Raw genomic sequence first — 20,889 nt, forward strand, 5'->3', positions numbered from 1 at the left:
AATGTTGTGGACAGGAGAGGGTTTAATTTAAGCCAGCAATGGTTTCTCCCCTCACCATCCATCCACACACAAAAAGTGTTGTTTAATTTTATTTTTGATCTCCCCTTTATAAGTGGTCATGTTTTGTCCCAACCCTTCAGTTTTGGAGTGATCAGATCTGCTGTTAATAACCCCACAGAAAACTCGAGATAGGGTAAAATCAGAGGGTCAGTTTATCACATATAGATTCGAAACACAGGACAAGGGTCTTTCTGTGTAGGCCCCCGGTGCATTCACACAATAAAAGAGGGGTGAGGGAAAGAAAGAGGTAAAGGCAACAATTTAATTTGATTTGACTTGCTTTGATTTAATATTGTCACATGTATTGGTATACAGTGAAATGTGGGGGCGCGTGATTCTCTCGGCCTGGGGCCAGGCCAGAGAATCCCCACGACCGGAGCGAATCGCACCATGCCGCCCAGATTCCGATACGGGGAGAATCGGCACCATTGGCGTCGGCAAGGTCGGCGCGGCGCTGGTCGGGGGCCGCTCTATGCGGCACCCCCCCTCCTCCCCCCCCCTCCCCTCCCCCCCGCTGATTCTCAGGCCGGGATGGGCCAAGCGGCCGTAGCAAAAAACCCGAGTCCTGCCGGCGCCGTTCTAATCTGATCCTGGGGGTGGGGGTTGGGGGCCTCCATTGTAGCCTGGCCGGCGATCGGGGCCCACCAATCAGCAGGCTGGCCTCTCGGGCTGGGGGCCTCCTTTCTTCCATGCCGGCTCCTTTAGCCCTATGCCATGTTGCGTCGGGGTCAGCGCGGAGAAGGGAGCCACTGCGCAAACGTGGACCCTGCGGCGCCCAGTTGACGCCGGGATCAGCAGCTGGAGTGCCGTGGATCGCTCCATTGCTGTGCTGGCCCCCTGTAGGGGCCAGAATTGCTGATCCTGGGGCCGTGTTGATGCTGGCGAGAAACGCAATGGCATTTCCGACGGCATCAACACTTAGCCTCGGGATCAGAGAATCCCACAAATTGTTTCTTGCATGCTATACAGACAATGCATACCGTACATAGGGAAGGAAGGAGAGGCTACAGAATAGAATCTAACAGTCATATCCAGGGTGTAGAGAAAAGATAAACTTAATATGAGGTAGGTCCATTCAAAAGTCAGATGGCAGCAGGGAAGAAGCTGTTCTGGAGTCGTTTGGTTCATGACCTTTGTATCTTTTTCCTGACAGAAGAAGGTGGAAGAGAGTATTGCATGGGCTCCCTAATTATGCTGGCTGCCTTTCCGAGGCAGCAGGAATTATAGACAGAGTCAATGGATGGGAGGCTGGTTTGCATGATGGACTGGGCCAAAGAACATAGAAGATAGAGCAGTACAGCACAGAACAGACCCTTCGGCCCTCGAAGTTGTGCCGAGCTTTGTCCGAATTCACGACCTTTTGTAGTTTCCTGTGGTCTTGGGCAGAGCAGGAACCACACCAAGCTGTGATAAAACCAGAAAGAATGCTTTCTGTGGTGCATCTGTAGAATTTGGTGAGTCACTGCTGACATGCCAAATTTCCTTAGTCTTCTGAGAAAGTAGTCATTGGTGAGCTTTCTTAACTATAGTGCCGGCATGATGAAATGAAAATGAAATGAAAATCGCTTATTGTCACGAGTAGGCTTCAATGAAGTTACTGTGAAAAGCCCCGAGTCGCCACATTCCGGCGCCCGTCCGGGGAGGCTTGTCAGGGAATCGAACCGTGCTGCTGGCCTGCTTGGTCTGCTTTAAAAGCCAGCGATTTAGCTCAGTGAGCTAAACCAGCCTCTGATGTAATGGCCCTTCCAGTTTATTCCGCGTTTATTCCCTTTCTTTTATATTTGCTGTTATATTTTGGATCCATGGATGATTAGTGGACATGTGTCTTTGAGGCAAGCAGTCTGTACCTTTAATTCAAGCAGAATAATCCAGAAGCCTGTGTTGGTTTAAATCGGATCTGCAGACTGGCCGGAACCAGTGAGAGAGATGGACTGGGACTCGGTTTGATTGATTTGGCTGGTGACCAATGAATTGCCCTGTTTCAGTTATGATTCTGGAAGCACGGTGAACAGACCCAGCTGATTATCTCTCGAAAGATCCAACTAACTGCTGTGAGGGCTGTCTCTCTCACCAGTAACCTGTGAGTGTTGTGTCCCTGGAACTACAGAGGTCTGAAGACAAGCCACGAATTGAAAGCAAAGTTTGATGAAACAAACACTCTGCCTCTCCAAGAAAGTTGTGAGTACCGTATTTCTAATCGACAGTAAGACCAGTGCAGGCTGCAACAAAGACTTTAATCTGAGAGTTTACTGTGAAGAGAAGTGTGCTAAGAACCTTCATCTGATACAAAACGTCTTCCTCCCTTTCCCCTACCATTTTTACCCCTTTCCACTCCTCTGTGTTTGCCCGCCTCGTGTGATGTATAGAGGGTGGAGGCAAGTCAAAATGGGAGTTAAGTATTAGTTAATGGTTAACTAACTGCATCTGCTGTGTATTTCATTATAGTTCTCGCTATAAATAAAAGGTAATTGTGTTTACATCTACAAACCTGGTGACTGTAATTATTGGGCAGTCAAGGGCCAAAGACTTTGGGTATTGTTATAAGAATTATTGGTTAATTAATTTGTGCTGTGACTCTGGGATGAGTGGGGCTGGAATTGACCTCACACTTGCCCAGGGTATCATAACAAAGATGACAGACAAAATAAGAATTATTGCTTCCCATGAGTCCTGATGAAAGGTCCAATAATGTATGCCTTCTGAGAGATTACCTGGCTGAAGCTAATTTGGGGAGATCTAATTTTCTAGTAGCACTGACTTCCAGGATGGGAGAAGCACGTGAATGTGAATGTGTCCTGCAGTAGACACGAGTTCAGATGTTCCAGTAGAAACGGTGTAGATGATGGCCAAGCAATTTAAACCTGGGCACAGCTGTAGTTCTGCTGCTGTTTTTGATGATGAAAGATGGCAGACTGCCTTCTTTAACTTCACAAGGCAATATTACAGGTTCATCAGTTTGGTGGGGGGTCGGATAGAGGGGATGACATAACTCTAACTTCTTCTCCTTGGTTTGGACAATTTCTAGTCTGGATTCTTGAGATGGTGAATATGTTTATCAGAGGTTTTGAAGTCCTTTACCTTTGCAAATGAATCATCCCCATTGACCAGGGCTTTGGCTCAGAAATATAAAGAGGCCTTTGTGCATTCCCTTGGGATTTTATTTCTGTACCCACAAGGCCATTAGCTTCTGTTTAGAGACAACAAAGTTGTGGTTTTCTGAAAGCTAGCAATCCCTTTTTTGTGAGTCATAGTCAATCATGACTTCAGTCAGTGTGAAGCCTTTGTCCATTTTGTTTTGAAAATTAATTTTATAAACTGCCAATATGATATATATATCTATGTTTCTTTCATGTTAGAAAGACTCTGCAAGAATCCCTGCAAGAGTCCTACTAAAAGTGATCACAGCTGGGGCTGGCTAAACCTGGTTTATTACTTCTTCATTAAGCATGATGCACAGAGACAAATGCCTCAGAATAGATAATGATTAGTTGGGCAAGAGAATTACATTTTGTCAATTAAAGTGCACATCTCTATTCCATGAACCAGTTAGACAAACGTTTAAGAAAATTAGCAAAAGAAACAGCCGTGCGATGAGGGAGGCATGGGGAGGTCATGGCGCAATGGTATCGTCGCTGGACTAGAAATCCAGAGGGCCAAGGTAATCCTCGAGGGACCCATGTTCAAATCCCATCATGACAGGTGATGGAAATTAAAGCCAATACAACACCTGAAGTTAAAAGTTTAATGATAATTGTCGTTAGACACCCATCTGTTTCACTAATGTCCTTTAAGGAAGAAAACCTGGTCTACATGTGACTCCAGACCCACAGCAATGTGGGTGACACTTAAATGGTCCACCAAGCCACTCAGTTACACAAAGGAATTAAATCGGACCGGCATCGATCTAGGCACGGGAAATGATAGCCCTGTCCATCCTGCAAAGTCCTCCTCACAAACATCTGGGGGCTTGTGCCAAAATTGAGAGGGCCGTTTCACAGACCAATCAAGCAACAGCCTGGCAGAGCCATACTCACAGAATGATAATAATAATCTTTACTAGTGCCACAGGAAGGCTCACATTACCACTGCAATGGAGTCACTGTGAAAATCACTGAGTCACCACACTAGGGCGCCTGTTCGGGTACACTGAGGGAGAATTCAGAATGTACAATTCACTTAACAGCATGTCTTTCGGGACTTGTGGGAGGAAACCGGAGCACCCGGACAAAACCCACGCAGACACGGGGAGAATGTGCAGACTCCGCAGACAGTGACCCAAGCCGAGAATCGAACCCGGGTGAAGCATACCTTCCAGATAATGTCCCAGACACCACCATTCCTGGGTCTGTCCTGTCTGACCAGCAGGACAGACCTAGCAGAAGTGGCTGCACTGTGGTATACAGTTGGAACAGAGTTGTCCTGGGAAACCTTAACATTGACTCTGGACCCCATGAAGTCTCATGGCACCAGGCCAAAGCTGGGAAAGGAAACCTCCTGTTGATTTCCATGTACCGTCCCCCCTCAGCTAATTAATTAATACGTTTCCATACTCGACACCACTTGGAGGAAACACTGAGGGTGTCATGGGTGCTGAATGTACTCTGGGTGGGAGATTTCAATGTCCATCACCAAGAGTAGATCGGTAGTACCACCACATACCGAACTGGTCGGGTCCTACAGGACATAACTGCGAGGCTGGGACCGCAGCAGGTGGTGAAGGAACCAACAAGAGGGAAAAACATACTTGACCTCATCCCCACCAACCTGCCTGCTGCAGATGCATCTGTCCATTGCAGTATCGGTAGGAGTGACCACCACACAGTCCTTGTGGGGACAAAGTCCCGTCTCCATTGTGTTGTGTAGTACTCCACTGTGCTAAATGGGATGGACCTCGAACAGATCTGGCAATTCAAGACTGGGCATCCATGAGGCCCTGTGGGCCATCAGCAGCAGCAGCAGAATTATACTCAACCACAATCTGTAACCTCATGGCCCGGCATACCCGATTACCACAAAGCCTGGTTCAATGAAGAGTGCAGGAGAGAGTGCCAGGAGCAACACCAGTCAGATCTAAAAACGATGTGTCAACCTGGTGAAGCTACAACACGTGTGTGCCAAGCAGCATAAGTAGCAAGTAATAGACAGAGTTAATTGATTCCACATGAATACATCAAAGAACAAAGAAAAGTACAGCACAGGAACTGCCCCTTTGGCCCCACCAAGCCTGCGCCGACCATGCTGCCCGTCTAAACTAAAGTCTTCTACGCTTGCAGGGTCTGTATCCCTCTATTCCCGTCCTATTCATGTATTAGATCAGATCTAAGCTTTGCAGTCCTGCCACATCCAGCCGTGAATGGTGGTGGACAATTAAACAACTTACTGATGGAGGAGGTTCCACATATATCCCCACCCTCATTGATGGAGGAGCACAGCACCTCACTGTAAAGGACATCGCTGAAGCATTCGCAATAATCCTCAGTTAGAAGTGCCGAGTGGATGATCCATCTCGGTCTCCTCCGAAGGTCCCAGCATCACAGATGTCAGTCTTCAGCCAATTTGATTCATTCCACGTGATATCAAGAAATGGCTGAAGGCACTGGATACTGCAAAGGCTATAAGCTCTGACTATATTCCGGCAATACCCCTGAAGACCTATGCTCCAGAACATGCTGCTCCTAACCAAGCTGTTCCAGTACAGCTTCAACACTGGCACCTACCTGGTAATGTGGAAAATTGCCCAGATGTCTGCTGTAAACAAGAAACATGACAGATCTAACCCAACGATTTACCACCCCATCAGTCTACTCTCAATTTTCAGTGAAATGATGGAAGGAGGCCATGATGGGTTGGAACCTGGAACTCACTGCCTGAAAAATGATAGAGGCAGGAATGGTCACATCTTTTAAGAAGTAATCAGTTGAAGCACTTGAAATGCCATTGCATATCAGGCTATGGGCCAACTCCTGAAAGTGGGATTAGAATAGTTATGCACTTGATGGTCAGTGTGGACGGGATGGACTGAAGGGCCGCTTTCCATGTGGTAAAACCCGATGACTCCATGCCACTATGGCGGGATTCTCCTATCCGGGGACTAAGTCCCCACGCCGACGGGAAAACCGGCACGAACCATTCCGGCATCAACAGCCCCCAGAAGTGCTGAGAATTGTACTAGGTGGAAGCCGGAGGGGCTGGTGCCACACCAGGGGTCTAGGACAACTCATCGCGGCCGACTCATCGCGGCCGACTCATCGCGGCCGACTCATCGCCGCTGACTCATCGCCAGCCAACTCATCGCCAGCCCAACTAAAAATTGAAATTCATGGTAATTCATGGTAAAAGCTGTCGGCGGCGGGTAACTTTTGAACGGCCCGCACCAAGCATTTGATAGATAGACCGGCCGACAGCTTTTACCATGAATTAAATTTGAAATACCACCGGTCTGAACTGTGATATAACTTGGTTCGCCGGCCGGTCTATCTATCAAATGCTTGGTGCGGGCCGTTCAAAAGTTACCCGCCGCCGACAGCTTTTACCATGAATTACAATTTTTAGTTGGGCTGGCGATGAGTTGGGCTGGCAATGAGTTGGGCTGGCGATGAGTTGGGCGGCGATGAGTTGGGCTGGCGATGTGTCAGCGGCGATGAGTCGGCGGCGATGAGTTGTCCCATTCCCCACACCAGCCGGCGCCGAAGGGACTGCGAGAGTTAGCGCATGCGCCGAAGGGTCGGTGTGATCTTGCGCATGTGCGGAACCGCTGGTGTGGTTCCGCACATGCTCAGACCGGCTGCCGTATTCTGGCACATGCGCAGGGGGTTGTCTTCTCCGCACCGGCCATGGCGGAGCCCTACAGGGGCCAGAATGGAAGGAAAGAGTGCCCCCACGACACAGGCCCACCCGCAGATCGGTGGGCCCCGATCGCGGGCCAGGTCACCGTGGGGGTCCCCCCAGGGTCGGATCCCCCCACGCACCCCCCCCCCCCCCCCCCCCCCCCCCCCCCGAGGATCGCCCCAGCCAACTTACCTGCCAGGTCCCGCCGTGTGGGACCATGTCCAATCTACGCCGGTGGGACTGGCCAGAAACGGACGGCTGCTCGGCTGGGGCCCGAAGAATTGCCGGGGGGGGGGGGCACTGCCAACGGCCCCCTACCGGCGTGGCGTGAACCACACCCCACCCAAAAACCGCCGCCAGAGAATACGGCAGCCGGCGCCTGGGCGTCGGGGCGGGATTCGCACCACCCCCCGCGGAGTGTCAGAGAATCCCACTGTATGACTCTAAACCTCCTGCCCCTTACCTTACATCTATGCTCCTTGGTCATTGATCCCTTCACCAAGGGGAAAAGTTTTTTCTGGCCTACTCTATCTAAGCCCCTCATCCATAACCAGTCTTCTTCTATTGAATACAAATGCTTGGGTAGCCAAGGATCGCCCCAAAATGGAACATGTCAAGATAACTACTAAAGCAGGAGAGGGGCAGTGACTGGAAGGGAGGGCAACAATTAGAAACCGTCAGCGCCCCGGGGTTTAACGTGGGGCCGGAATGAGCACCTCTCAATGTTTCACATCTGTATAACTGCTGCAGCCTCACAGAATTTCCAGGCTATTGTCTTTACTCAAGCAAAGGAGTCATTTCCCACATGAGCGCTCCCAGAAGCATATACTGCTGAGGTTCTTTCTGCAAGATGACTGACCATCTTGATGAGTTTACATTAAACCAGCCACAAATATTCGACTCCCCGGTGTGAATTGTTTTATTTCTGATTGAGAGAGGTGCTGTAAGATGCAGAGTGAATGAGCTGAGAGAGAGCAGAGGGCTGGCAAAATCAAACTGGAATAGAATTCTGGCAGAAACAAAATGAGAAAGGCTTTTAAAATCCAGGCGATGAAAGGCAATGGTGTGCTGATTAGTGTGGGTGAATTATTGATCAGTTATAGCTGTAGACCGGTAAATACCCTATTACTGCCTGGCTGCTTTCAGAACCCAATTGACCAGAATCACAGAATTTGTTTTAAAATTGACTGCAACCTAAATTCAATGGCAGTTATGTGCCATTGTTAATGTGAAGGTCAAAGCTCTGGTCAGTGTCTATGGCAAAGAATCAAAACCATTCAGCATTGATTCATGAGCTCCTCGATCTTGCACTCAATGCAGTAAACATCAAATCAGTGTATTCAGATGTTCTGCTGGGAGATTGTGAGCTGGATTCTCCATTTTCCAACGCCAAAACCGTGAAATGCAAATGGGTGGAGAATAGCTTCTGATGCCGAAATCGGCGGTAGATACTGGTTTGACACCAAATCTTCCAGCATCCCAGACTGCGGACCTGACGCCCGATGCTCTGGGGCCTCTGAGCTTCAGCACATCCGCTGGGCCGAGTTCCTAACGGCATGGTTCGCTTGTGGTTATAAAAATCGTGAACCTGGTGTCATGGCTGCTGAGCGAGAGCGAGGAGGTGGGAAATGGCGTGAAGTGACTGCGGGCTGCCGGCCCGGACACCGGCCTTGTTGGCTGCGGCATGGGGGGGGGCCTGACAGGGCCGGGCGTCAGGGAGCCAGGGAGCCCCCCCCCCCTACAGGACTGGGACGGTGCCCAGGCACCAACCGCCATTACAGCGGCCATCTTGCTGACCACCCACCCCGGCCCCTGGTTCTACACATTGACATTAGCCTTATGGGTGCACCCACACCCCAAACATCAACCCCCACCACAGCGCACCCCTCTCCCCTGCCCCGAACCACCCGACCCAACCGGCCACCACCCATGGGAGGATCACCCAGGGCCACACCCACGGCAGCCCCCAGTGAGGGAAGTGCCAGCCAACGGTTCCCCTGGCTGCAGGAACGAACGGCAGGACCAACGGGGCTGCCGTGCGGGAGTGGGAGAGAGAGGACATGCTTGGGTGGGGCCCGCAGTGCCAAACAGGGCCACCATTTAGCAAATGGTACCTGGTTGGGCACAGAGGTGCTTCGGAGTCCTGAAGATGCACTTCAGGTGCCTGGACCACTCAGGAGGGGTCGTCCAGTACGAGGCTAGGAAGGCCGCTCGCATCGTTGTTTTCTGCTGCATCCTCTAAAACATTGCGCAGTGAGAGCAGGTCTGGTCCATGGGATGGAGGATGATTACAACCCACTCTGTGATGAGCTCCGTGCTCCACATCGTTTGACAATGTCTGACTCATGCCCACAGTAGCACCTTCCATCTGGGTGATCCTTGCATGTGAGATGGCCAGCCCATCACACGGTCCCGTCAAATCCCTGGGGCGGGATGCTGGAGACAGTCGGGGCAGGGGAGGTGTGGGGGGATGGGCTGTGGGGGGAGCATGGTCCACCCACAGGGCCTTCACTCATCACCCACCACCCACTCCCACTAGCCAGCACTGCGCCCCATGCCCACACCCAGCAGACAGTGCACTGAAGCAGGTTTGAACAGTGCTAACGGGTGTTTATTGTGAATAAATGTACACCGTCTGTGCCCTAGCTCCTGCACCCGTGCCAATTTAACTGATGTCTAACTTTCTGGACTTACGGGCCCTAACACTACACCAAGGTGGTTCCCAGATGGTGCAGCAGGAGTGGAGGCAGCCTGTGTGACTCCTGCCCTGTGACACGTCTTCTGGGGCAACCCGACCGGGGTGGGCCCGGCTGCTGCTCGAGCATCCCGGGTGGCATGTCGCTTCCCTGTTCTGCCCTCTGCCCACCAGATGCACTTAGGTCAGGGGGGGAGGGGGGGGGGGGGGAAGTCCGAGTTGCTGTGGTGTTCCGGCACCTCCCCTGCCAGGGTCGCCGGCACGGGCCCAGAACCTCCTCATCCCTCATGCAGCAGTCGTGCTGTGCAACATGTTTCAGCCATGTGCGGACCCGACCTGCCAAATACGGCCCCACAGGACAACCCCTGGCCACCCCCCCCCCCCCCACCCCCCCCCCCCCCACCCCCACCGGTCCCCCCAGCACTCAAGAAAGACCCCCCAGCCAGCACCAAGGCTCCCAGCCCACTGTGGTAGCGTGGGACACAGTCTTCGGCCGCCACGCCGAATTCCCAACCACTCAGACCACATGTCAACCGCGTGGTCGGGAACTCGGCCCACCGTGGGGAGATGGAGCATAGGGGGAGGGCCTTCCGATGACGCACCAACCGTGTTTATATTCGAGTGGACGGATCCTTGAAAACCGGCGTTAAACCGGTGCCGCCCCCGATTTGGGCAAATGGCCGATTACGATATTGATGTGATGTCGGGGAACGGAGAACCCCGCCCATTGATTCTGAATTGGAGGACAGGTGCTTTTGTTTTGTCATGATCATTTACTTCGTTTAGGAGACTACGTTCTCCCGCTGGTGTTTATTTGAGTTCTGAATCGATTCCCAATCCACGGCGATCCAAATTTATGCATGGTGTAGATTGCGAGAAAATCCCTCGGGAATCCCACTTACGGGTAGCCATTTTGAGTGGAACTTCAGTGACAGTGCCCGCTCCCCCACTCTCCCCTGCTGTGTAATTTAGTGCCCCCACACCCGGATTCCCTCTTCTCCCCTCAGCACAAGGGTAATCTGTCCCGCTCCCCCCCAAAAACCCCCTAAACAAAGGGATCCCACCAGAAACCCACATAGACCACCAAATAAATGGACCCCAGGGACCCCCTAAATAAAGCAAACCCACATAGACTCACCAGAAAAGAGATCCCAGTCAGGAATTCCCCTAGAAGAGAGAATCCTGTCTGGAAGCTAGTGAGCAGTCCAGACAGAAGCAGTGAAAAAAATTTACAACACTCAGCTGTGCTATACACATTCTGGCTCAGGCACAGGAAGCAACACCTGTCAATCTGTGGAAAGAGAAAGCCAGACAGCTGTGTTTAAACCTCCTCAGATCATTGAGTTGCAAGTCATTCATTAATTTCCCTTACTATGCTATAAATGGCAGCTTCCACACACACACACAGCTGTCAGCATTGCTCCATTCGTCTTCCTTCACACTTGAGTAACATTGAAGTGTTCTAACTGCAATGTTTATAAACATCAAGCTTTTATTGACAGCTTCTGGACCACTTCAAACAGAGTTAAGTGCTGTCAATTTCCTGCAGGCCACTTGAAAATCACTCAACCGTGAAAGGTCTTGCATTATGGGGGGGCGGAGTGATTGGCCCTCAGAGGACTTGGCATGCAACCACTTAAAGAGTTACCCCCTTGGCCCATCGCATCAGGGCCATGCTTATCAATAGCAGCATCAATTCTCATCCACAAATTTCCAGCCCAGAGAGTCAGGCAGGCCAGGAGAATATGTTGCCCAAGTGGATGCAAATGGATCATTGAACCTGGGCAGCGATCTTCGAATCCTGATGCCAGCAGGAGGCCGGAGCATCGGAAATGGATTGATGCCCGGCACCATCCTGTTTTCTCCACTACTGCCAGATTCTCTGCCTCACCGGGAATTCCACGACCAGCAGCGCAAGATGGAGAATTTCTCCCAGGATGTCTGGATGGATTGGTTAGGATCTGATCTGCCTGATATGCGCGGAGATAAACAGAATCGGGAGGAGTTCCTGTGCTGTGCAGATTTCCCTAACCTTGACTTCACTCACGCTCAGAATAGAAATAAGGCCTGTCCCTGACTAAAGACCAGGCCCCAAACAGCTTCCACTGGACCACCCAGACCTCCTCAGCCACCTGACGGGAAGGTGACACAGAAACCCACCCTCTGCTCTCAGAGTTGCTGTGAGAGAAGCAATTTATATAACGGCTTTAACATACAAACACACTAACCTCATCCATGCACATCCATGCAATCTCACACATTGAAACACTTGTGCACACACAGGGATTTTTGCGGCAGATTTGGATAAATTCTTGGGAAACAAGAAGATGAAAGCTTATCTGGACTGGGCGGGAGGAAGATTTGAGGTTACTAACTGACCAGCCATGATCTTATTAAATGGAGGAGCAGGTTTGAGGGGCCAGATGGCCTACTCCGGCTCCTTGCATCATCTGTTTGAATGTATGTTGATAGGGGCATGCTTGAAAACACAAAATTACGTACAGCACTTGCATGTGCTCACACAGACACTCACACATTAATGTACAAGCACACAGAGGTACTTGCACACTCACTCACATGTATACTTACACATGTCTTACCCTCTTCCTGCACATGGGGGTAAAATGGGAAAGTTGAGGATTAACATATCAGATCAGTCACAGGGTGGGATTCTCCATCCTGGCAGCCTCGTTTTCCATTGCAGCACACATTCGCCGGCAGCGGGCCAATGGGGTTTCCCTTTGTGGCTAGCCCGCACCACCAGGAAATCCGTGGGCGTGGTGAGCGGAGGATCCCGCCAATGGAGAATCCCGCAGACAATCTCAGTGAATGGTGCAGCAGACCCGATGGGCTGAATGGCCTACTCCTGTTCCTTCACCTTATGGTCTTATATGGAGTTCGTACACATGTGCACGTGACGCACAAACGTAACATGCACTTCCTGACCTTCAGATCAGACGTTGAAAGCAGGCCCTTTCTATTGGATCCTGGAACCAAAGCCAATGTTGTGGATTTCTGTTGAGGCCCTATTCAGGACCAACGTCACCAAAAACATCTTGATTTATTTTTGTTGCCTCATTTGCTGTAAGCTATAACATTTTCTTACAAATATGGTTCAAGACATTTCCAAGATGTGTGGTAAGTCTTTCTTTAACAAGCTGAGCTCTCTCCAGGCAGTTTTCAGAGTTGTGTGATATCAGGAAGACAGGAATTAGAATATTTCCTCCAATAATTCTGAGGTGAGCTCAATCATAATTATGTAAAACAAGGAAGCCATGGGTTTAGAATGCAATTCCTGACCAGGGTTGGCCCAATGCGATCCATCATTAAAAGCCAAGTGGCTAATGAGAGCTCAGGAGAGACTCACACAGCAGGATTTCAATATTATACTTTTATATCCCTTAATAATTCAGGCGTTATGTGAAATGTTTCCTTGAGCTGGCTCAGTAATCCTCAGAGATTCTATGGCCTACATCCAGAGTTGAAATAATCAAGCAGCATAAGAAATGTGTCAGATTTTGTGGCCCGGGGTTAGTGAAGAACAGGCTTCTATTTTTGCTTTGTGTTTTGATATCTGTTTTCCCTCACCACAGAAACTGAACATCAGCCGAGCGCATACTGCAGGAAGCACGCTGATATCAGGCACACAATCCCGTCCGGAGATAGGACAGAGCCATTCAGTATCCTTACTGAGGGAATGTGAACATCAGATATCATCCTTACTGGGGGGGGGGGGGGGTTAAACATCTATTATCCTTACTGAGGGAGTGTAAACATCAGATATCATCCTTAATGGGGGGGTAAACATCTATTATCCTTACTGCGGGAATGTGAACATCAGATATCATCCTTACTGCGGGAATGTGAACATCAGATATCATCCTTACTGGGGGGGTAAACATCTATTATGCTTACTGAGGGAATGTAAACATTAGATACCATCCTTACTGGGGGAATGTAAACATCAGATATCATCCTTACTGGGGAGTAAACATCAATTATCCTTACTGAGGGAGTGTAAACATCTATTATCCTTACTGAGGGAGTGTAAACATCTATTATCCTTACTGAGGGAGCGTAAACATCAGGTATCATCCTTACTGGGGAGTAAACTTCTATTATCCTTACTGAGGGAGTGTAAACATCAGGTATCATCCTTACTGGGGGGGGTAAACATCTATTATCCTTACTGAGGGAATGTAAACATTAGATACCATCCTTACTGGGGGAATGTAAACATCAGATATCATCCTTACTGGGGAGTAAACATCAATTATCCTTACTGAGGGAGTGTAAACATCTATTATCCTTACTGAGGGAGTGTAAACATCTATTATCCTTACTGAGGGAGCGTAAACATCAGGTATCATCCTTACTGGGGAGTAAACTTCTATTATCCTTACTGAGGGAGTGTAAACATCAGATATCATCCTTACTGGGGGGGTAAACATCTATTATCCTTACTGAGGGAATGTAAACATTAGATACCATCCTTACTGAGGGAATGTAAACATCAGATATCATCCTTACTGAGGGAGTGTAAACATCAGATATCATCCTTACTGGGGGGGGTAAACATCTATTATCCTTACTGAGGGAATGTAAACATTAGATACCATCCTTACTGAGGGAGTGTAAACATCAGATATCATCCTTACTGAGGGAGCGTAAACATCAGATATCATCCTTACTCAGGGAGCGTAAACATCAGATATCATCCTTACTGAGGGAGCGTAAACATCTATTACCCTTACTGAGGGAGTGTAAACATCTATTATCCTTACTGAGGAAGTGTAAGCATCTATTACCCTTACTGAGGGATGTAAACATCAGACACCATCCTTACTGAGGGAGCGTAAACATCAGATATCATCCTTACTGAGGGAGTGTAAACATCAGATATTATCCTTACTGAGGGAGTGTAAGCATCTATTACCCTTATTGAGGGAATGTAAACATCAGATACCATCCTTACTAAGGGAGTGTAAACATTAATTATCCTTACTGAGGGAATGTAAACATCAGATATCATCCTTACTGAGGGAGTGTAAACATCAGATATCATCCCTACTGAGAGAGCGTAAGCATCTATTATCCTCACTGAGGGAATGTAAACATCAGATATCATCCTTACTGAGGGAGTGTAAACATCTATTATGCTCACTGAAGGAGTATAAACATCAGATATCATCCCTACTGAGGGAGTGTAAACATCTATTATCCTTACTAAGGGAGTATAAACATTTATTACACTTACTGAGGGAATGCAAATATCAGATATTATCCTTGTTGAGGGAGTGTAAACATCTATTATCCTTGTTGAGGGAGTGTAAACATCAGATATCATCCTTACTGAGGGAGCGTAAATATCTATCTGGATTGGATTGGATTTGTTTATTGTCCCGTGCACCGAGGTACAGTGAAAAGTATTTTTCTGCGAGCAGCTCAACAGATCATTAAGTGCATGGGGAGAAAAGGGAATAAAAGAAAATACAAGGTATACAATGTAACTGCATCAGCACTGGCATGGGATGAAGCATACAGGGTGCAGTGTTAATGAGGTCAGTCCATAAGAGGGTCATTTAGGAGTCTGGTAACAGCAGGGAAAAATCTGTTTTTGAGTCTGTTAGTGCGTGTTCTCGGACTTCTGTATCTCCTGCCCGATGGAAGAAATTGGAAGAGTGAGTAAGCCGGGTGGGAGGGGGTCTTTGATTATGCTTGCCACTTTCCCCAGGCAGCGGGAGGTGTAGATGGAGTTAATGGATGGGAGGCAGGTTCATGAGATGGAGTGGGCGTTGTTCACGACTCTCTGAAGTTTCTTGCAGTCCTGGGCCGAGCAGTTGCCATACCAGGCTGTGATGCAGCCAGATAGGATGCTTTCTATGGTGCATCTTTAAAAGTTGGGAAGGGTTAATGTGGATATGCCAAATTTCCTTAGTTTCCTGAGGAAGTACAGGTGCTGTTGTGCTTTCTTGGTGGTAGCATCAATGTGGGTGGACCAGGACAGATTTTTGGAGATGTGCACGCCTCGGAATTTGAAATTGCTAACCATCTCCACCTCGGCCCCGTTGATGCTGACAGGGGTGTGTCCAGTAATTTGCTTCCTGAAGTCGATGACCAGCTCTTACGTTTTGCTGGCATTGAGGAAGAAATTGTTGTCGCTGCACCACTCCAGTAGGTTCTGAATCTCCTTCCTGTATTCTGACCCGTCGTCATTCGAGATCCGGCCCACTATGGTCATATCGTCGGCAACTTGTAGATGGAGTTGGAACCAAATTTTGCCACGCAGTCGTGTGTGTACAGGGAGTAGAGTAGGGGGTTAAGTACGCAGCCTTGCGAGGTCCCAGTATAGAGGACTACTGTGGAGGAGGTGTTGTTGTTCATTCTTACTGATTGTGGTCTGTTGGTCAGAAAATCGAGGGTCCAGTTGCAGAGTGGGGAGCCAAGTCATAGGTTTTGGAGCTTTGATATGTGTTTGGCTGGGATTATGGTGTTTAAGGCGGAGTTGTAGTCAATAAATAGGAGTCTAATGTAGGAGTCCTTGTTGTTCAGATGCTCTAGGGATGAGTGTGGGGCCAGGGAAATGGCGTCTGATGTGGAACGGTTGCGACGGTATGCGAATTGAAGTGGGTCAAGGCGTTCCGGGAGTATGGAGGTGATATGCTTCATGATAAACCTCTCGAAGCATTTCATTACGATTGAAGTCAGGGCCACCGGATGGTAGTCATTGAGGCATGTTGCCTGGTTCTTCTTTGGTACCGGTATGATGGTGGTCTTCTTGAAGCAGGTGGGGACCTCGGAGTGGAGTAGGGATAGGTTAAAGATGTCTGAATACCTCTGCCAGCTGGTCCGCGCGGGCTCTGAGTGCACGACCAAGGATACCGTCCGGGCCCGTCGCCTTCCAAGGATTCACTTTCAGGAAGGCCGATCTGACTTTGGAAGCTGTGATGGTGGGTATGGGTGAGTTATGGGCTGCTGGGGTACTCAACAGCGGATTGTTGGTTACCTGCTTGAACCGAGCATAGAATGCATTGAGTTCATCAGGGAGTGATGTGCTGCTGCCGGTGATACTGCTCGGCTTCGCTTTGTAGCCCGTTACGTTGTTTAATCCTTGCCACAATCGGCAAGAGTCTGTCAGTGACTCTAGCTTGGTTTGATATTCTCTCTTAGCATCTCGGATGGCTTTGCGGAGGTCGTACCTGAATTTCTTGTATAGGTCAGGATCGTCTGACTTGAATGCGTCAGATCTGTCCTTCAGTAGGGAGTCAATCTCACGATTGAGCCATGGTTTCCGGTTGGGGAACATACGTACTGCTTTCTTTGGCATGCAGCCGTCCACACACTTGCTGATGAAGTCTGTGACGGTGGTGGCATACTCATTTAAGTTAGTCGCTGAGTTCTTAAATATGGACCAGTCTACTGTCTCCAAGCAGATGTATCACCCTCACTGAGGGAATGTAAATATCTATTAGTAAATATTTATCATCCTAACTGAGGGAGTGTAAACATCTGGGGCGGATTCTCCGCCAGCTGATGCTGGAATCGGGAAACACAATTGGGCGGAGAATCGGTTTCAACACCAAAATCGTGGCGGGCGCCGGTTTCACACCAAATCACAATTCTCTGGTGCCTCGACAGCGGCGTCAATGTGTTCCATTCCACACGTACAGTAAATGTCATTTGCATATCATTGTGGGCCTGACCTGGTATTCTCCGGGGCCTTCACTGTGGTGATTTCCCAATGCCGAGGTTCACTTGTGCTTTTACAAAATGAGGAACAGGCGCCATGACTGATGAGGAAGTGAGAGGAGATGGTCACGATGGTGCGACCATGGGCTACCAGTCCAGATGCTGGCCGGGCTGGCTGGAATGGGGACTGACCTGCCAGGGCTGGGTATGGGGTGTGTGGGTGACTGGGAGTCCGGCTTGTGTTCGGATTGAACTGCCATGGGACTGGGGTGGTATCCAGGCATGGACCGCCATTGTCACGGTCTGCAAGCTAGCCATCTTGTTGCACACCCTACTGACCACCCACCGTGCCCCCGATTCTGAAGAGTGACACCGGCCAAATGGGTGCCCCCACCCCACCAGCCCCACACCCCACCCACCTCCATACCACCCTCTCCAACTGGCCACCACCCACCAGCGGGGCGTCACGCGGCCTGCCCAAGGGCAACACCCACAGCAGCCCCAACATGGGGACTTGGGATGGGGGGCCTGGAGCGTACCACTGGCATTGGGAGCGCTAGCCAACGGTACCCCTGACACCACCTCCTGCTCCAGTTGGACTATTTCAATTGCACCTGCGGGTGCTGGATGCTCGCTGACAACCTCTCAGACAGCCCCTGGCTCCGTGACTGAATCTCCATGATCGATGGGACCGCCCTTTGCAGAAGCCCGAAACTCATCTGGACGGCAGTTTGTCCTTTGAGTCAGCCCGCCCTCTGACCGTCCGTTCCCTCGGGAGTTCCTACCTCCACCTGTTCTCCTGCAGAATGTGTGTGGTGTGCACCAGGTAGTGACCCAGGAACCTCTTCATTAAAGTGCCCAACCGAGGTGACTGTCTCTGGGATGGGAGAGTGTGTTAAAGCCAGCTGTGATGGAAAGTCAGTGCGTTACCCAGACTCATGCTCTTGTCCATATGCCTGTCCTCGTCATCGCTGCCCTCCACCTGTGGCTGTGGTTGGGTTTGGGAGCGGGAGAACACCAGATGAAATGAAAAATGAAATGAAAATCGCTTATTGTCACGAGTAAGCTTCAATGAAGTTACTGTGAAAAGCCCCTAGTCGCCACATTCCGGCGCCTGTCCGGGGAGGCTGGTACGGGAACGGGTAGGAGATACTGCCAGATGCATGATTGCATCACAAGCCAGGGGTGTTGGGGGGGGGGGGTGGAAGTTGGGTGGTGGGGGACGGAGGGAGGTGTGCAGAGGTGGTGGTGGTGGAGCGGGTGTGTGTGGTGACGTGGGAGTAGGTAGATGGGTTGTGGTGGGGGCGGGTGACACAGGTGATATGTGGAACTGCAACTCAGCGGGGTCTTACTTCCTCTCATCCAATGCCCTCTTTTCCTCTGTGGTGAGGTCATTATGAGCAGCCGTCGCTGGTGGGGGGGAAACAGAAAATGCACAGTGTTAGGCAGTCCGCATATGCAGCACAGGGGTTGGGTAGCTGGTGGCTTCAATGGCCAAGGCACCCGACCACGGCGGCCAGTATGGGTACCAGCATGTGGTGCAGGGTGGGGGTTTGGCTGCCCTCCGGTTGGGGTAGAGGGTGACTGCAGGTGTGTGAGTCGGGGGTTGGTGCCAGGGGCACAGTGCTGCCTACTCACCCTGGCTGCCCTGAGGAGGTTGTTCAGTTTTGTCCTGCACTCCTGAGTGTCAATTGTGAATCCGTTGATTCCGGCACCGTTGTTTTGTTGGAATTGATCATGTTCCATGTGGAGGTAGTGCTAGCCCCTTAAAGGTCAGTGAATTGGTCCAGGTGCGGTGCTAATTTTACTGTTGTAGAACTCCACGCATCCTGCTCCGCCGTCGACGCTTACTCTCAGGAACAGAGAATCCGGCCCTGATTTTGTCCTTCTTGGACAGTCCCTCAGGGTCGAGGATGATTTACTTCCATTCCGGGCCAGTAGTTCTGGGATGGCTGAATGGTCCAACTCTGTGATGCTCAAGATGATTAGCGCCTTTGCGGATATTTAATTTAATATTTAATAATCTTTATTGTCACCAGTTTGTGGGTTCTAAGGCAAGTGATTCCCAAATGTCGATGGGGATGTTGCATTTATTTAGGGAGGCTTTCAGAGTGTCCTAGTCGTGATTCCTCTGCCCTCCTTGTGGTTGCTTGCCATTGTGGAGCTCGGAGTAGAGTACTTGTTTTGGGAGTCCTGTGTCGGGAATGCGGACAATATGGCCAGCCCATCACAGTTGGTTGAGCATGAGCAGTGCTCGACACTAGGGATATTGGCCTGGGAGATTCACTCACGTTGGGACGCCTATCCTGCCAGTGGATTTGCAGGATTTTGTGGAGGCAGCGTTGATATATCTCCAGGGATTTGATGTGTCTATCGTACATTGTCCATGTTTCTAATGCATGCAGGTGGGCAGGGACCATGGCTGCTCTGTAGACCATGAGCTTGGAGCTGGATTTGAGGTCTTGGTCTTTCACATCTAATCCCAGCCCTTGCCATGTATTCACGATACACTCTGGCCTTCCCTTCTCTGATGTTGAATGTTCTGTGCTCAGAAAAAGCTCAGTTTCATGCCCTTATGTCTTCACCTCAATGAATTTTGGGCTGGGTGCGTGCTGGACTCTGCTTTGGTCACCTTCTTCTCCATTCTCAATTCTTTGAGAAGGGGTCCTGCCCCTTGCTCAGTGCATCCTTTCACCTGCCTCCAGTCATCTCCCTCTACCCGGACCCCACTTTCTGGCCTCCAACCTACTCTTGATAGAACATAGAACATAGAATAGTACAGCACAGAACAGGCCCTTCGGCCCTCGATGTTGTGCCGAGCAATGATCACCCTACTCAAACTCACATATCCACCCTATACCCGTAACCCAACAACTCCCCCTTAACCTTACTTTTTAGGACACTACGGGCAATTTAGCATGGCCAATCCACCTAACCCGCACATCTTTGGACTGTGGGAGGAAACCGGAGCACCCGGAGGAAACCCACGCACACACGGGGAGGACGTGCAGACTCCGCACAGACAGTGACCGAGCCGGGAACCGAACCTGGGACCCTGGAGCTGTGAAGCATTGATGCTAACCACTATGCTACCGTGCTGCCCGACCTGCTATGCTACCGTACTGCTGGTGAGACCTCGCCCACCTCAATTTCTCTTCTCTTCTCACCCACTACAACCCGTCTCCCTCTGAACTTGCTGCAATCCATTCTCATGTCCAACCCTGACCTTGTGATCAAATTTGCTGACAAGGGTGGTGCCAGTATCTGGTGTACTGACCTCTATCTAGCACAGGCTGAGTGCCAACTCTCATAAACTCCTTTCTACCTCCTCCTGGGCCGTGGCCCTGCCTCGGAACAAGCCATAGTTTCCAGGACTTTCGCTAGCCTCATCACCTCCGGTGATCTTCCCTCCACAGCTTCCAGCTGCATAGTCCCCCAACCCTGGAAAGCTCGCTTCTACCGCCTCCCCAAAATCCGCAAGCAGGACTGCCCTGGTAGACCCATCAAATTAGCCTGTACCTGCCCCACTGAACTCATACATCCCTCCCTTTCTCTCCTTATCTAGTCTCTTCCCACCTAAATTCATGATTCCTCTAACGCCCTACGCCGCATCAACA

Source organism: Scyliorhinus canicula, chromosome 1, assembly GCF_902713615.1.
Source record: "Scyliorhinus canicula chromosome 1, sScyCan1.1, whole genome shotgun sequence".
NCBI lineage: Eukaryota > Metazoa > Chordata > Chondrichthyes > Carcharhiniformes > Scyliorhinidae > Scyliorhinus > Scyliorhinus canicula.